The 18,052-nt window shown below is 37.6% G+C and overlaps 1 protein-coding gene across 11 annotated transcripts in view; it reads right to left on the reverse strand.

Moving 5' to 3' along the window:
* The window catches only part of ANKS1B (ankyrin repeat and sterile alpha motif domain containing 1B), a 441,168-nt gene that overhangs the window by 291,212 nt on the left and 131,904 nt on the right, over nucleotides 1-18,052 (reverse strand). The gene's annotated exons all lie outside the window — the stretch shown is intronic.

Here is an 18,052-nt window from a genome sequence, read left to right on the forward strand (position 1 = left end):
GAAAATCCTAACACATACAACACAGTTCACAAGTTAAATAAACACATAGTTGACTTAGAGCATGCTAATAGCCATCACTGACAACTTTCGTTTATACGGGGGGCGATAAAACTGATCAGCAAAGATCAATTACATGAAAATATACTCAGCTTCTCAGATAAAATTTGCATCCTCCATAGAGCTCTGCACTGCAGTAGCTGCTTTTCTAGCAGTATCTCAGCTAGATAACCTACAGCTTGCTTAAAAATGTCTACAATCCTACACGGACATAGGAAACTGCTGTTTAGACAAAATTTGTGATGCTCTTGCCACTTTATGGCGCTGTGAAGGACAATTAAAGGGACTTAAAATATCATTCTTACCTTCTCTAAATGCCTTTAATGTTGATCGAACAATGCAAACTTAAATTAGTCAAAATCAGGTCAGAGGATAGAGAGGTCTATGAAATAAGGCATAACTACCCAGTTGTTACGGAAAACAAGCACCAGAATGACTTATCAGGAGGCCAAAAGCTTCCTGCCTTTGAATTGTATTATTAAAGAAATGCTTTAGTTCTGATTCTGGGGAAAATGTCATTGCCTGTGTGTACCTTTCTTTGTGGATCACATGCACTCTATTTTGCTAAATGTGCTATAATACCTGCGGCTCTGTATTAAGACAATGATTACATTCTCATCTTGTGTCTGTGGGACTCAACTGACAGCCTGCAGAGTTCACAGAAGAAAGCATATTTATTTGTAATTGAGATGGATCTCCAAAACATGTTTTCACTCTGTGGGCAAATCCACTCTAGAAAAACCCAAACTCCGAATAAACAAAAGCAACTCCAGTTCTATAAGCTGGAGAAGTTTTGCCTAACCAGCTTCTGCAGGAACACAAGCTCCTTCATGTGCACAAGTCACAAATGTCTCTGTGTAAGTAATCCTAGAAGCTTCTCTTCCTCAATCCTACTAGCCTGAAAGAATTATTGGAAATGCAACAGATATAAAAGGGAAGGAAATACCCAATTAGGTTAATGTAGATAACATAGGATAAAGATGAATTGTTGTAAGAATGTAAATTTATGGCCTCTCCAACGTAACAGATATTTTCTTTACGTGGATGAGTCTGAGAAACACTCCCTGCAGAAACACTACATATCTGGATAAGGTCGTAATTTCTATTCAAATACAGACTGGCAAACTGTTCTTCTAAGGCAAATATCTGCCTGGAACGTTTCAGCAATGCTGTTAAACTTAGTGAAAGTGTAAACAGAAATTCATATGGCAGCTTGACAGACACTATAGATAACTTTAGGTGTTACCTAACATCTGACGGAGTGAACCCTCCCTGTCACAGAAACAATTCCAAAGTTTTGGAAAAATATGTCATCAAGACTGCCAGTCCTTTAGGTCTGGAGTCTTAACACAGAGAAGTGCTCTTCCTGAATCATCACAAGTGCGCACAGAAATACCAGAACTGAATTCACATATTTCAGAAAGTAATACATGTTTGTTAATATGATGAATCAAACAAATTTTCATATATCCTTAGAAAGGAACTTAAGGTGAATAGTCATAATAACATCCCTGACACAGAACTTAAATGTCTCTTATGATTCCCTGTCTGAACTGGTGTCTACCTGTAAAATTGTTAACATGCAGGATGTGAGTGAGTATCCAGTGATCTGAAAGCCCACCTCATCAAAGGAATGACAAGCAGACACCCCACAGAGGCCTTACCATACTCTGGAAGTCTCATAGTGGGGATGAAGGCTAAATATGAGTGATAGGAGCTGAATCTCATCCTCATTTAGTCCAGAATATGAAATATTACCTTATTTCATTCTGTGGACAGACTCATCAATAGATAATTATCAATGAACACCCCTGCCTGAGGAATCGGAGGTTTGCTTTGAGAGAATTCTGCCCTCTGTTTGTGGAGACACCAAACTAGGGACTATACTGCTCCTGAGACATATTGTAATACAGGTGGTAATACAGGCATCGTCTAGGAAGCTAAGAAATAACTTCTAGAGGGAGAAATGTTCCACATGAGTCTAGCTAAGTGTACTTAGAGCAATTATTTACTTACTAGTGTGAGAAACAAACAGAACAATTGTCTCTGACAAACAGCTAAACCTAACAGAGAAAAGAACACAAACTCCCATATCAGTTTATCAGTCCCTGCCTTTCTGTAGCTGTTCTTTCACTGTGAAGCCTGTGTGGCTGTGTTTAAGCACAGCTGCTCTTTAGCTACTTAGCACTTGAAAGCCTTGCAAATGAAATCAGGAAGTCTTACAGATGCAGAAGTATCTTAAAGGCCAAATAGTGAGAAATACAGACTGGGATTGATGGTAAGTTTTCTGCCCATCACTTCATTCCATTTCAATGCCCTGTTGGTATTCTTCTCATCTTAGTTTACCCACACTTTAAACATGCAGAAGAGGGTAACAGAGCAATCAAGTTATATGAGCAGGATTTTGGTCCTTCCATAGGAAAGACTTCTTGTTGATGCTGTTGAATGATAGGTCACAGAACATTACCTTTTGGCCTTTAGATACCGCCCCACCAGTGAGGCATCAAACTGACTAGTAGTGGCATTCTTGGAATGAAAATTTATTGGGAGATATTCTTGAAAGGAGGCAGGGCTGTTATATGCCCCACAAGACAGGGCTATGAAAAGCTTTCCAGCTACAGTGTGTGCATACAATTATGACCAGTTAGGGAACATCTGTAATACACAGAAATCTCAAAAAACAAAACCAAAACCAAAAAGTAGTTACAGTCTTCCAAGCAAAATAAAGTGGTAACACAAAAAGGATGATGCTTGTAGAGTCTAAAACTAAAGTTATGAAAAAAAACATCCAAATAGATTTCTTTGAAATAAACATCGCCAAAAAAAAAAAAAAAAAAATCCAGCTGCTCAGTATCCGTTGCCTTCACTCCTTTCTCAAGGGAATAAAGTGTCTCACATGTAATGGCTTCTTGTAAACAATTTCTTTATTGTGGACAGCTGTTTATTTTCACAGTAGGATCTTCTCATTAGGCAACCAATAATGATTTTACTACCTGTGTCTGCTCCATCAGAGAGAGAATATTGCCATCAAATTAGTTCCTGCAACCAATTTGGGCAACTTCTCTATGTCTACAGTATTCATTAAGAATGCAGTGCTACAGAAGATTCATTAGGAATAGATTTGAATATATATTCTTTTATAATTAAATAATAAAATAATTATGTTTTCATTTTCTTATTTTCTGGTAACACAACTAAAGCAAACATTTTTTACATTTAGCTATCTATAACGGAAATACTGTAAGTTTCAGTGGAATATTTTATGGCAAAAAAGCACTTGGAAACTCGAGAAACTACTAAATTTACCTAGGAAAGATTAGCTCCTATGCTAAGTTTCTGACAGGTACGATAGAGGGCCAACAGGGAAGTTTTTCAGCTGTGATTCTCTTCTAGTTACTGGCTCAAGTTGCAATAAATTAAGACGTTTCTGCACAAGTCAGATAACACCAGGCTCCACGGATTATCTGGCAGGTAAAAATTACTGAACTGCAGCAGGCTCTAACAATATTCCTTCCTGCCTTTACCACATGAGAAACTCTCACAAGGATTATGTAATTGGATCTTATTCTGATTTTTAAAAATGGTTACTGAGAACTTTCCATCCTTAATTTCCTTTGTTGCAGGGCAAAAGAAACAGAAAAGGATCAGATAAAGTAAAACCATTATGTTATGTTTTCTAAGTCCAGAATAACTAATTTTATTTTTTTTTAAAGGTTAGGTAAACTCAGCTTTTGGATTAACTGGACCCATTTAGTGGACAACAAAAATAGCTCTATTGGTTTACATCCTGGCAAATCTTACTAATTTGCTTTGTTGGTTGGTTGATTGATTGGCTTTACCACACCACTAACATCTCATGGATATATTTATAAAGATGGTTATTCTTAAATTTCTCACCAAACAGACATCTTAATTTCCAAATTTTAATGCCACTTAAAATTCTATTTGCTACTTTTCCCAATTGTTGAAACATTTACAATAGAAGCAGACTCACTATTTACAGCAATGGTCACATTACTGCTTCATACAAGTTGCCTGTGCATATTAGACTTTCCTTCATGTATCAAAAGACTGTAACTACAAATGATGACATTACTGTTTGGATGTTGAAGATAATGTTGTTCCTATTACTATTTAAAAGATTTTTACTCTCAAGCCACACTAGCATTCCTTAAATTAGAGCTACACCTTTTGGTTACAGACAGAAGGTTTGATTTCAGTTACACTAAAAACTTTTAATATTGAATCAACTTCACCAAATCAGAAATACAGATTAGCTTTTTACTGGTCCATTCCAGTTATTCCATAGTTCACTAACAGTTATACATTCTTACAGGAAAATTATAAAAAGAAATTGAATAGCATTGAGTAAGAACTAATTCACATAACTGTTTTGTTTTTTTTTAAATTATTAATTAAATAGTTTTAGCATCATTTCATATGGGAAATGCTTATTTTTCACAGCACCTTTTTCCGAGACCATTAAGAGAGAACGGAAGCAGCAAGCCAAACACCTCAGAATTATTTTTTCATCACACTCATATATAATACAATTACAAAAAAAACCAACCAGCTTTTGTGCATATTACTCAATTTTATCGATTATCCAGTTCAATATTATTAAAGTGTAATTTATAGAAGCACAGTTACCTTGTTCATAAAAATGTTTAATTATGATGTACACCTCATGTCTCACACAAAGAGTATTGTATGAGAGTCTCCTGGGTTCATCTGTAACAGCTAATTTTCTCTTTCCCAATAGCTGGTGCAGTGCTGTGTTTCAGCTTTAGTCTGAGAACAATGCTGGTAACACACCAGTGTCACAGTTGTTGCTCAATAATGCTTACCCGGATCAAGGATTTTCCAGTCTCTCATGCTCTCCTAGTGAGGAGGGGCACGGGAAGCTGGAAGGAAGCAGACAAGGACACTTGACCCAAACTAGCCAAAGGGGTATTCTATACCACAGCACGTCACGCCCTGTACATAAATGGGAGGGAGTCACTCAGAAGACCAAGACTGCTGCTTAGGCCGGGCTGGGTATTGGCCAGTGGGTGGTGAGCAATTTGTATTGTGCATCACTTGTGTTTATTGTTTTTCTTCCCTTCCCTTTTTAGTTTTATATTCTCTCCCCTGGTTACTTTCCTTATCAGTATTATTAGTACTACTGGTTTTGTATTATACCTTAGTTACTGGACTGTTCTTATCTCAACCTGTGGGGTTTACATTCTTCTGATTCTCCTCCCCATCCTGCCTGAAGCAGGGCAGGGGGAAAGAGAGGGAGTGAGTGAGTGGCTGCATGATTCTGAGTTACCAGCTGGGCTTAAGTGTTAACAAAGAGTTAACATCACAACCAATCCTTTTGCAGGAAGAAAAGTTGCTTCTACCATCACTGACACTGTAAGTGATTAATTCACAGTGGTCTTTCTGTACAAAAAGGATTTCTGAGTAAAATATATGTAACACATTGCATAATGTCATTTACATCTATCTAATGAGACTGAATTTTGAACCAAATATCAGGGTCTAAAGTTAAACTTCTGTATTCATATGCTAGTAGCTGAATTGCTATCAAAAAAATAGCATTATTTTGTTCCATCTTCGGCAAGTCAGAAACCGATCTTCAGACTTGCAAGGTAGTATTTCTCTAAATATAGCTACATTTGCTAAACTCATCTTTAAATCAATGAAACCTCATTAAAACAGTATTCATTAGAGATAAAATATACTCTATATAAAGATATATAATCCTGAAGAAATATTAGGTCAGAGGAACAAGACTTAAGCTTCATTGATTATACAAAGATACGCATTACCTTTAAACAAAGTCCAGACAGCTAGCTCAGACACTTCTATTGTAGTCAAATATGGCAAAATTCAACTGCCAAAGCATTGTTAACAATGCCATCTCAGCAGTCCAAGGAAACTCAAGGCATCTACCTGAGGCCTTCACTGTCTTTCTATGGGATTTCACTGTCCTTCTAAAACATCAGCTTGGGACACACAAAAGCATTTTATGTCAGTAGACAGCTATGTATGGCAACTGAATCAAGGTACTAAAATTATGAGGGATGAATCCAAAATCACATTTCTCAAGAACTTTAACCCCTGTTTCCCAAAGATCTTTGTGAAAATGAGAGCTTATTTTTACCATCATGGTAAAAATTATAGTAAGATTTTTCTGGTGTACTGGATAACAGGAGGTCAAGAAAAGAGGGGAGACCAAGGAGCTCCCTTTCATGGATATAGTGACTGCTTTACATTTTAAAGGATCACTCAGATATCAGTCTGGAGAGAGTAAAATGAAGGTGAATATTGTCTTCTTTTAGCATATTGTAAGAACAACCTATGGCATTCTTTTACTGCTATCTTCTATTGTCATGTCAGACAAAAACATAAAAATGTTAACTAAGTGAAATTAAAAAAAACCATGCACTGGGATCTTTGTCTTTTACTGTGATATGTGACATTAGTAGCCAGTGGATGATTGTCTTCTTTCATTTAGTACTCTACATAGACAGGAATGCTCTTATAGATAGTAATAGACCATATCACCATAGTTCAGCAAGTCTTTCATCAAAGTTTTCATCCTGCTATCCATGTACTGCAAGGACACACTTCTCACTGGAACTTTTCTAAGAGATAACAGATACTCATAGAAAAGGCACTATATATATGTAATGCCACAATATTAACTATCATGCAGACACCAAATATACCAACCAGAACACTTCCTACCACATCTCATCAAGAAGAATCACCTGAATACTATTCTTTATAGTAAAGAGAACTGGGCACAGCAGTCTTCCCGAAGATTATATACGGCTCATTAAAACACAATTAACTCTTTCTTCAGCAGTGCAAGGAGAATCACCCCATTACATTAAAGCATACCCACAGAGAGATTTCAGTGCAAGTCTTAAAACAATATATCTGAACATTTTGTTTGGAGACAACGCTACTCAGCCTCAGTTCTTTCATGATGGGTCAATCAAGGCCGCTGGATTCCATTAACAGTAAATTTACAAGGCAGAAGCCCAAGTCAACAAGTAGGAAGAAACTAACAAGGATCCAAAACTGAGCTGAGTAGGTCACAAAATAGCAGGAACTGCCCTGATTTGATACAGAGCTGCCTTGTATAATATTTCTTGGACAGCATGTGTGATAAAAATGTGATGCCTCGTGTAAGTGGTGGACCCATTGCAAAGATTCCTAGAAATTGCATACAGCAAAATTAAGACAGACTGAAGTCCATACAGAAATCCAGGAAGAAAAAAGAAAGAAAATATCAGATTTTGTCAAGCAGATAACAAAACCTGTCATGTTATACAGTAGTCCCAGTTGAGGGACTAGGCAATTTTTCATAGTACAGGATTTTGCTTTAAAATTGTTTTAACTTGACTAAATTCCCACAGCAAATATTCTCTCCTATGTGACTATTCAACACAGCATAGATCTAGGGATTACAGAGAATGACAATCATCTATTTCAGGATTTCAAGGAATGAACATTGCAAGAGACATTTCAAAAGAGCACATGGAATACTGAATAATAAAATCAATAGTTAGCTACACTGGATGCATAGAGGGAATGCTTGGACTAAACTGTTTGAATTTGCTCTTTTGAATTTGTTTTGTTTCCCACACACTTAAATCTGAATAACCGTTGTTCTGAGTAGGATTGTAAATATATATCTACAACTGTCTTGTTGAAAGCACTTGAAGCTGGCCCAGTCTTGGATGTAGCAGCTATTTCAGGGTTGTGTTTGAAATTAATTACTAGCAAAGTGCATTCCAGCAGCAGCAGGGAGTCTGCTTAGTTGTTTCTGCATCATCCACGAGACTTGGGTATGACTATTATCAACTTTTTATTTCCTTCAATCACCCACCTGCATGAATAGACTTTGGAACAGCTTCAAGCTTGCATAACCCTTGTAATACCAGGCAACTGTCTGGAAAACCATCTCTCATTAAGTACTAATTAGACATGATGGGAGATTTCCACCATTTCCTGAGTAACCTTTGAAGACTTTTTCTGCAAGCTGTTAGCTGCTGATGTGTAATTGAGCATTCAAAAACAACGCTACACAGTTGCATATCCTTTTTTTGTGTGTGTGTGAAATGGCCTTTTTCTTGGCTTTGCCACGTTTAAAAGGTTTGTAGTGAAATGACTGTACTTGCCTATGACAGATATTTCATAGATTTCTACATCGGCCTTGTCTCAGCATGTAGTCATCATGTTCCTGAAATTCAATGAAAAGCACAGGGTGCAGTTACAGGTGCCAAAATATTTTTGTTTATTTCAGTCATTCACTAAAAACTGGAATGCCTAGTAGTCTGGTGAAAAAATAAACATCCTCCAAAAACACCTGATACATATTAGGGGTGTCTGTGCATATTTTTAAATTTGACTCATCAGTGAGAGGCCACTGAATGACATTATACGTATGCCTCAGTATTTCACAAGGCTTCTCCTATAATCCAAAGAGAATAACTAAATAAGATGTGCAGATAAAGTATTCTACTATTGCAAATGCAATAGATATTAGTGAATTAGGCTACATAGTCAAATTATCTCAGAATATAAACCGCAAAAGGTGATGGGAGTAAGTACTCTCAATTTAAATAATTCTGATGATAACAATAGTCCCCTAGGGCTCAATAATAATTAATAATTTGAGAAGTCTTTAAGAAAAACCTTGCAATATGCATCTATCTTTAGTTGCAGTGAAATGCACTTTATAGACAAAAATACATTTCCACGAGCTTCAGTTCTTCTGAAGTGTCAGTTAGCTAATAAACCTCTTAATCAGAACACTGAAGCCAAAAAGCTAACCAAAATATTTTAAAGCCAGCAAGCTAGAGATGCTTTAAAATCTTTCAATATCCAGCTATTCTTCTTTAAAGTATCTAAATTTTTGAGCAACTTCAGAGTGCTCAATTCCCACTCCAAAATTTTACCTTTTTTTTTTATTTAACATACATACATTGAAGAGAGTATTGTGTTCCATACTCAAATTGTGTATTCTATCCGGCGTAACAGTATACTTATTAAGCATAGAGTCCAGCAGAGAGTGTGCACTACTAATACACAGAATTCAGGCACTCTCAAAGGTCTTTGATGCTCATTTTGAAAGCAATATGGGAGCATCTGTACCAAAGTGGACCTGCTATCTAGTCCAATATGTTGTTTTGATAATGTCCAGGTGATTTGAGAAACATAAAGAAAATACTGTGGATAGTTTTGTAATAACACAATACAGTTTCTAACCATTCACAGTTAATTTGCAGCACTACAGCATTGGAGATATTAGTAACTAAAAATACCCAAACGCTTCACTGTATTTTTTAATTTCCAAATTATCTTTTCTATAATTAACATACCAAAACAATTTTGCCACACTTTACATATGTTTTATTTATTCTTGGCATTTGCTTCTGAAAAATACTCAAATTCTACCCTTTGCACTAACATTCCTGCATTAATTTATTTTCTGTTTCAATTTAGATGAAATTATATGTTATACCAGTATTACACGTTTACTCATAATTAAGCTTACCTTCTAACTGACAGAGCAGGATTTACATCACTCTGGCTCTGAGGGTTTAGAATCTTCTATACACTTCAGCGTATTTAATTTATTTACATCATAGTAACTAAACAGCATGCAGTTTGCCTCACTTGTTTTCTCTTCCTGTTTTGGTTTTAGGTTCTCCAAGATCCACAAACTATCTTTGCAGATTTCTTAAATTTCTTCCTATTAAGTGTTCCCACTAATGAAACCTACTCCCCTTCCCTGGAATTTTTGAGAGCTGCAGTTAACTATATAAAGGAATGATAAAGATGCCACAAAACTTTAAAGAGGTATGCTGTTTGCATTTCCTATTGATAGCAAATTAATAAATCACAATTTCTAGGCCATGTAGGGCCCCTATGTTTGACACAGAGCCAAATCAGTATATTCAGACAAGAAGGAATATTCCAACACAGTGGGGCAGAAATGACCAATCCAACCACTAATATAAAAACAGAGATCATAATTAAGTGAAAGTATGGCATAAAACAATCCAACATTCCTTAACTTCAAGTCTTAAACTATAAAAAAGATTATAATTAAATTACGCTTGAATAGAGGTATTTAGCCAAAACAAAAGACAGGATTCACAGAACTCCTGTCACTTTTACTACCAGAGCTCCTAACCACTAACATCTTCCTATTGTAAATGTCGTTATTCCATTTGAATATGAGTCACAAATTCATTCCACATTACGTTTATCAGGCTGATGTCTAGAAGTTGGACAAGTAATTTATAAAATGCATTTATAAAAGGCATTTAAAAATTTCCTTAAACTTATTATTGGCAAATCCTTGTTGAAGTTATTATGGGTTGAATGAAAAAAACTCTGAAAGACAACTTACAGAATTTATCAGAAAAAAGGTATTTTTTGCAAATGTTACTTACACAATATTCACAGAGAGTTTTCATCATAATGTAAGACAGAAATAGATGTCAAAATACTGGGAATGTTCTCAGGAAAAAAATTTAGTGTCAATCCCAGCACTACTGGTAAGAAACTGGTTTGGTTTTGTTTTTTTTTTAAATTATGCTATATTATTCAAGTATCTTCCAGCAGGGTAGGAATGATACCTGACAGAAAAAGGATATGGGGTGAACAGCTGGAGCTTGTGTGGAAAGGATATCTTTACTAACAGCTGTTTTTAATATCACCACCCAGAACAGATACAAATGCATACAATGGTATGCAGACTAGCAGATTCAGGAAGAGAGACAGAAGCAGAGAAAATTGAAGTAAATAAGTGTTTTTTTATTTAACTTAAAATAGAACAGGAGGGAAATCTTTATCCTTCCATTTTTTTTTTAACAGAATGAAACACTGATTACCTTCAGTAGGAATCAATGTTTGTCTATTTTTTAATCATGTCTGACACTGAACAAAACAAATAAATCTGTTCGTTATGTACAAAATTGGTTTAGTTTAGTAATCGCTTAATATTTTAACAAATATTTTGTTATTAACAAAATTTAGCAAGCTATGCCAGGATTTGTGCTTTCCAAATGTACTAAAGATAGTACAAAACTTTATTAAAATACACCTCATAAAACATATCATATTCTCATGAAAAAGTGAGTTCCCAGTAGAACACATTTAAAGGTACTGAAGTATTAAATAAAATAGCTTAAGTTCATTATAAAATTAACAAACTTGTTACTTGATGGAGAAGTAAAGACAATAGAAATAGGGTATGATTTATTTATTTTTTTTTTTGTCCTGATAGTAAATCAAATGTGTAATTGATCTGTAGTAACTGATCTGATTTATTCAGATCAATGCTGAAATAAAATTAGCATGCACATTCAGTTGACTGTATGATATAAGCTGTATGATATAGCCAAATTTTGATGCAGTCGGTAACAAAAAAAAATAAACAACCAAACAAAAACTAAAATTCTCCTAGAGATTGTCAGAAGGACGAGGAAAATTTTTTCATTTTTTTAGTGGTGAGTAGAGGGGGGAGGTACTAGAACTGTAGAAAAGACAGCAAGGTTACTAACTGCATTCATATCAAAGTGACCCTTCACAATATTTGAAAAAGCACAGTAACCTCATAGCGGTAGATGATCCCTACAGAGGTGTGGTGAAAAGCAGGGCGCAAGGCACTGGCAGAGCTATGATCCACAGTCCTCAGTATCTGTCTGTTAGCAGAGCCACCAAATACATTTTGACAAACCCTATTCTGACCAAGCAGGGCAGGGACTGAGTTTACATTTCTTGGTCTGACATGGAGCTGGGATGCCGACAGCATGTGAAATATGGGCTCAGCAGTGAGTAGAATTCTCACATCCTGTGATACAGTCACTGATATTCTAGCCTGATACTTTCAGCTTGATCCCCCAAATCCCAAATAACTACCCTGATATGGGACACAGAAATAAAAAGGATTGCCCAGACATCAAATCTAATACCTAAATCAAAGGCAATCATCACATAACTGCTACAAGGCGCATACAGACTATACATCTATTCACCATCTACACCAAGTCACAAAACACTCCATAATAAATAGTATTAAATGTGTAATCTTTAATACAAAATATCAGAAAAGCCTGGAAAACTACACAAGGAGCAGGAGAGATCACAAGCATTGTTAATGTCATAACTTTCTGCAACAGCTGAGAATGTGTAGATGATCCTAAGATAGGTATAATGCAGTGTCTAATGATTAATCATTCAGAGTTGAGCAGCTTTATCATCCGAAATTGAGAAACTAAACAGTGAAGAAACTAATCTTCCACAAATGACCACTGAGCTCTTTGTACGATTCAAGAAATACCCATACTGCATTTCGAGTTTTTCTGAAAACCAGTTTATTTTTCTTTACAGTATTTGAATTTTATTGCATTATAGACATCAGTAAACTACCTATTCTTGAGCACTGGATCTCTCAAATTTTAGGACTTAGTTCCATCTTAATGCAAAATAGGACAAGATGCAAAGTCTTATGTATAACAGAAAAAATATGAAGTCAAGACAAGTGGTTCCTCCCAGCTTCTAATATGGAGTACGATTCAACACAAAAAGCTTTGCAGAAAATTAATTTTAAAGTTTGTAGAAAATTCACAGGTGCACCAGGAGACATAAAATATTAACTGAATGCCTACTGAAGATCAGTGCTATACCCATTACACAACATTATATTCCTCTAGAATATACCAGATGCATGTGAAATACAAACAAATTAATGATAAGATGTTTCACTATTACTGCTAGTACTAGCAATTTGATGGGGTTTGTATCAATATTATTCCTCATATAGCTATTAAATTATTGCCATTTATAGCAGCTACTATCATTTACATCTGCTCAATTATAAAACAATCACAACAGCATTTTGAAGCCTAGGATTACTTACTAGAACGGAACATGTTGTATGTGGTCTCTGTATTACATCCCTGACTCAAAAGTACTTGCAAAAGATTCTGCAACTCATCACCATTTAACACAGAAAAACTCAAATCCTGCTAAATAATATTTGTATATGGGCTTTAAAATGCAAACTACCTCACAATAATTACATTCTTTGATTTATTGTCTTGATTTAAAAAAGGGGTTTTGTCTGACAGCATGCAGTCAAGTGCATAATGAGATCATTCTAGACAGTAATCACACCAAGATGGAAACTGAGTGTTGGTCAGAATACATGTACTTTGACGAGTACTCATTTGCAAAAATTGCCCCAAACTCCCATGCAAGGTATTTTTTTTCAGTTGTAGTTTAAGGAATAATAATAAAAAGTAATGAATCATAAGAAAATGTTTAACATATGTCAAGCAGAAGACTTTTTCTCACCCTCTGCAGAGAAAATGTAAGCTAGTCTTTGGAATGTAGAATTACTTTAACATAAACATATCTACTGGAACATACTAGATAGGTGGAGACCTGCATGTGTTTTGATAATGAACCCATCACATGGTATCAGTCATTCCCGTATGCTTTACCTTCAGAAAAGGCAGAGTATTTTTAGAGTAACATTTCATTGTTAAGAATGTTATCAGAGATGTTATCCAAAGGAGTGTATGATGGGGAGCAATTATCTTAATTACATACTAAAAAACTTCTAGAGGGATGATAAGGTTGTAAAGGAAAGTACATTAGCACTGTGATATGTAAGAATTGACGTCTTGCGCAACCTCAATTCATCCTCCTGTGCCTATGCATTCTGAAAAGTCTTTAGGATTATAATGCTGTTTCTCTGCGAGACCTCTGCTGCATCAAGGACATAAAGGAGTGTGTAAATGGAAAACGAAACAACCCAAATTCTGGCACATCACTCTAGCAATGCAGTAGGAGAAATAATATTATAAAACAATAGAGATATGAAATATTTTTCTTAAATATCAAACTCATGTAAATATATCCAAAGGGAATGTTAAATGAGAGTTAATAAAGCTAGAAATTTTTAATGGACAGATCTATCTAATTTGTACCCAAGAGCTTAAAAAGATCTGGCAAGTTAGCTCAACAAATGGTGCTGTTTCTTTGTAGCACTAGGAATATTGATAAGATTTGAGAAGACTAAAGGGAAGCTAATGGATCAACCTTAGTTATAGGCTTTCATTCTGACATCAGGAATAATGGAATGGCTGACATGGATCACCATTAATAATAAATGAAAGGGGGACTGGTTATTCAAATTAGCATTGCTTCAGAGAAACTGGATCTTTTAAGTTAACCTGGTTTTTAAATGAAATTATAAGTTCATTTAATACGAGTAAATAAAGTTATTTTACTTTTATAATAGATTTGACTTAATAGTACATTTGGACTACTAAAAATTATTGAAGTGGTCTACGCTTGCAACTGAGGTAATTTTAAAAGTTAATAATGAATGGTTCCAGATGTATGTGCATGAGAAGTATTCACTCATGCACACTTCTTTCCAGACTACCCAAATAAACAAATAAAAAGAAAAGGTAAAAGTTTTACCCAACTTTATACTACAAATACCACAGGGAGTAGAAGGAGGGTCTGAAAGCCTGTATAAATCTCCTTTCTCTTAACGCTCTTTGTTGGGATTCTGAAAGTTGCCAGTTAAATGGGCAAGACTCAGTCAAGGAAATATGACACTAGAAACTGATTATTGAATGCTTCCACTGCCTGCTTCTCAGTCTGTGATACTGAAGTTATATTTTTGCTTTACTGGATAAGTTCTGCTTTTTTCAAAAAGCAAGAAGTAAAATAACACAAGAAAATAGTACTTTTTAGACTCTCAACACAGCAAAGAATCAATTCTTAATATAGCACTTTGCAGTTAGTCTATATCATATGATGTAAATTTTCTAGTTACTAACGAAAATTCTATTATAACAGAAGTTTGTCCAAATACAAAATTGCCCTGCTTCAAATATAGAGTAACTAAGGGAACAGCTGTTTAGGAGAACCTATGGCGTTATCTCACACTGCCTGGGGCTGCTTAAAGTGAAAGCAGACAGTGGATGAAATGTTATTCAAATTTTTTATCATTCACCTTCTCTCGTTTATTCATTTCTTCTTTTAATACATTAGTAATGCAATACACACCCTAATGGACATAGTCCTTATTTTGCACCACAGGAGTTAAATTTTATTTTTCATTTCCCTTTATAAACTTCTATCAAGAAAACTGATTCCAAACTGATTCCCACATTGTATGAGAAATTTGAACAATAAAGAGTGGATATTATTTCTTCTTGAAAACAAACAGGTCGTGTTGCTGACCCTGTTGCTGGTGTCCCAGACTGCGGACCAATATGGTCGCCTCCAGAAAGAGAGCTTGCAGTAAGGTGACTACAGCAACTCAGACAGAGACCCCGTCCCAAACCGTGGCTGTTCAGGTCTCTGGGTGCAGGGAGTGCCAGAGCCTGCTGCTGCCGGGGGAGGGAGGACAGCATTCCACCTGCGTGAGGTGTGAGCAGGTAGAAGATCTGCTTAGCCTGGTGGCAAGACTTAAGGAGGAGGTTGAGACGCTGAGGACCATCAGGGAGTGTGAAAGGGAGAGGACCATCAGGGAGAGTGTGAAAGGAGTAACTCCCTGGCGTGCCAGTCGGAACGGTTCCAGGGAGATACCCCCCAAAAGGGGAAGGACCCCCTGCCTTCTCACACAGAGGGGGATGGCCCGAGACAGCCCCTGCCCTGTAGCTGTTGCGCAGAGGTAGGGGACCAAAAAGACGATGAGGGTTGGAAGCGAGTTCCTGTTCGACGTCGTGGGAAACCCTCCCCTCTTCCTGCCCTGCTTCCCCAGGTGTCCCTCCGTAATAGGTTCGAGGCCCTGGATCTTGAAGGAGAGGTAGGTGAGAATGTGGGGCAAGGCCAGCCCACAAGGCCACATAGGAAAAGGGGGTCAACTTTGCACCTCAAAACTACCTCTGTTAAGAAAGAAAGAAGGGTCATTGTAGTAGGGGATTCCCTTCTGAGAGGAACAGAGGGCCCGATATGCAGAGTTGACCCTCATCATAGGGAAGTGTGTAGTCTGCCTGGAGCCCGGATCAGGGATATCACCAGGGCGCTCCCCAACCTGGTGCACCCGACAGACTACTACCCGCTGCTGGTCTTCCAGACAGGTGGGGAGGAAGCTGCTTCCCGCAGTCTGAGGGGGATGAAGAATCATCTTTACCAAGTCTTGGGAAACGGGAGAGGTGCCTGAGGACTGGAGGAAAGCAAATGTCACTCCAGTCTTCAAAAAGGGCAAGAAGGAGGACCTGGGTAACTATAGGCCGGTCAGCCTCACCTCCATCCCTGGGAAAGTGATGGAACACCTTATCCTTGGTACCATCTTAAGGCATATCAAGGATAAGAAGGTTATGAGGGGCAGTCAACATGGCTTCACCAGGGGGAAATCATGTTTGACCAATCTCTTAGCCTTTTATGAGGAAATAACACGGTGGATGGATGATGGCAGAGCGGTGGATGTGGTCTACCTTGACTTCAGCAAAGCATTTGACACAGTCTCCCACAGCATCCTCACGGCTAAAATGAGGAAGTGTGGACTGGATGATCAGGTAGTGAAGTGGACTGCGAACTGGCTGAAGGAGAAAAGCCAGAGAGTTGTAGTCTATGGGGCTGAGTCTAGTTGGAGGCCTGTAACTAGTGGAGTGCCTCAAGGGTCAGTACTGGGACCGGTATTATTTAATATATTCATCAATGATTTAGATGAGGGAATTGAGTGTACTATCAGCAAGTTTGCTGATGACACTAAGCTGGGAGGAGTGGCTGACACGCCAGAAGGCTGTGCTGCCATCCAGCGAGACCTGGACAGGCTGGAGAGTTGGGCAGGGAGTAACTTGATGAAATATAACAAGGGAAAGTGTAGAGTCCTGCATCCGGGCAGGAACAACCCCAGGTTCCAGTATAGGTTGGGGAACGACCTGTTAGAGAGCAGTGTAGGGGAGAGGGACCTGGGGGTCCTAGTGGACGACAGGATGACCGTGAGCCAACACTGTGCCCTTGTGGCCAAGAAGGCCAATGGCATCCTGGGGTGTATTAGAAGGGCGGTGGTTAGTAGGTCGAGAGAGGTCCTCCTTCCCCTCTACTCTGCCCTGGTGAGACCGCATCTGGAATATTGTGTCCAGTTCTGGGCCCCTCAGTTCAAGAAGGACAGGGAGCTGCTGGAGAGAGTCCAGTGCAGGGCAACAAAGATGATTAAGGGAGTGGAGCATCTCCCTTATGAGGAAAGACTGAGGGAGCTGGGTCTCTATAGTTTGGAGAAGAGGAGACTGAGGGGGGACCTTATAAGTGTCTATAAATATATAAAGGGGGAGTGTCACGAGGATGGAGCCAGGCTCTACTCTGTGGCAAACAATGATAGGACAAGGGGTAATGGGTACAAACTGGAACACAAGAGGTTCCACTTAAACTTGAGAAGAAACTTCTTCTCAGTGAGGGTGATGGAACACTGGAACAGGCTGCCCAGGGAGGTTGTGGAGTCTCCTTCCCTGGAGACATTCAAAACCCGCCTGGACACATTCCTGTGTAACATTATCTAGGTGTTCCTGCTCTGGCAGGGGGATTGGACTAGATGATCTTTCGAGGTCCCTTCCAATCTCTAGCATACTGTGATACTGTGAAACAGTGGATATATGCACTGTTGGCATACCTCTACTGACAGAAGACTATAGCCATATCAAGAAATAATATGGCACAGGAACAGTATACATAAACTGTATATAGACTATAGGGATCTGTTTCTTAGGTGATGTCAGAAACCTGGTTTACCTGAACAGCCTAGAACTGAATTTCACTGTAAAAAAGAACTGTAAGGGTGTCTCACTCACCTCCTGAAATCTACCCAGAGATAACTAAAATGCATCATAGCTTTCACAGGCTATCAGAATGTGATTTTAGAGGCATATCTAACTGACAGAAATCAGAGATGCAGACTGCACTGGCCCATCTCAGCCACTTCCATCTACTGTAGGGTTATATTACCTGAAGAGATATA

The sequence above is a fragment of the Pezoporus wallicus genome, unplaced genomic scaffold (assembly GCF_028554395.1).
Source record: "Pezoporus wallicus isolate ANWC-B61680 ecotype Strahan unplaced genomic scaffold, APGP_CSIRO_Pwel_v1 scaffold_3294, whole genome shotgun sequence".
NCBI lineage: Eukaryota > Metazoa > Chordata > Aves > Psittaciformes > Psittacidae > Pezoporus > Pezoporus wallicus.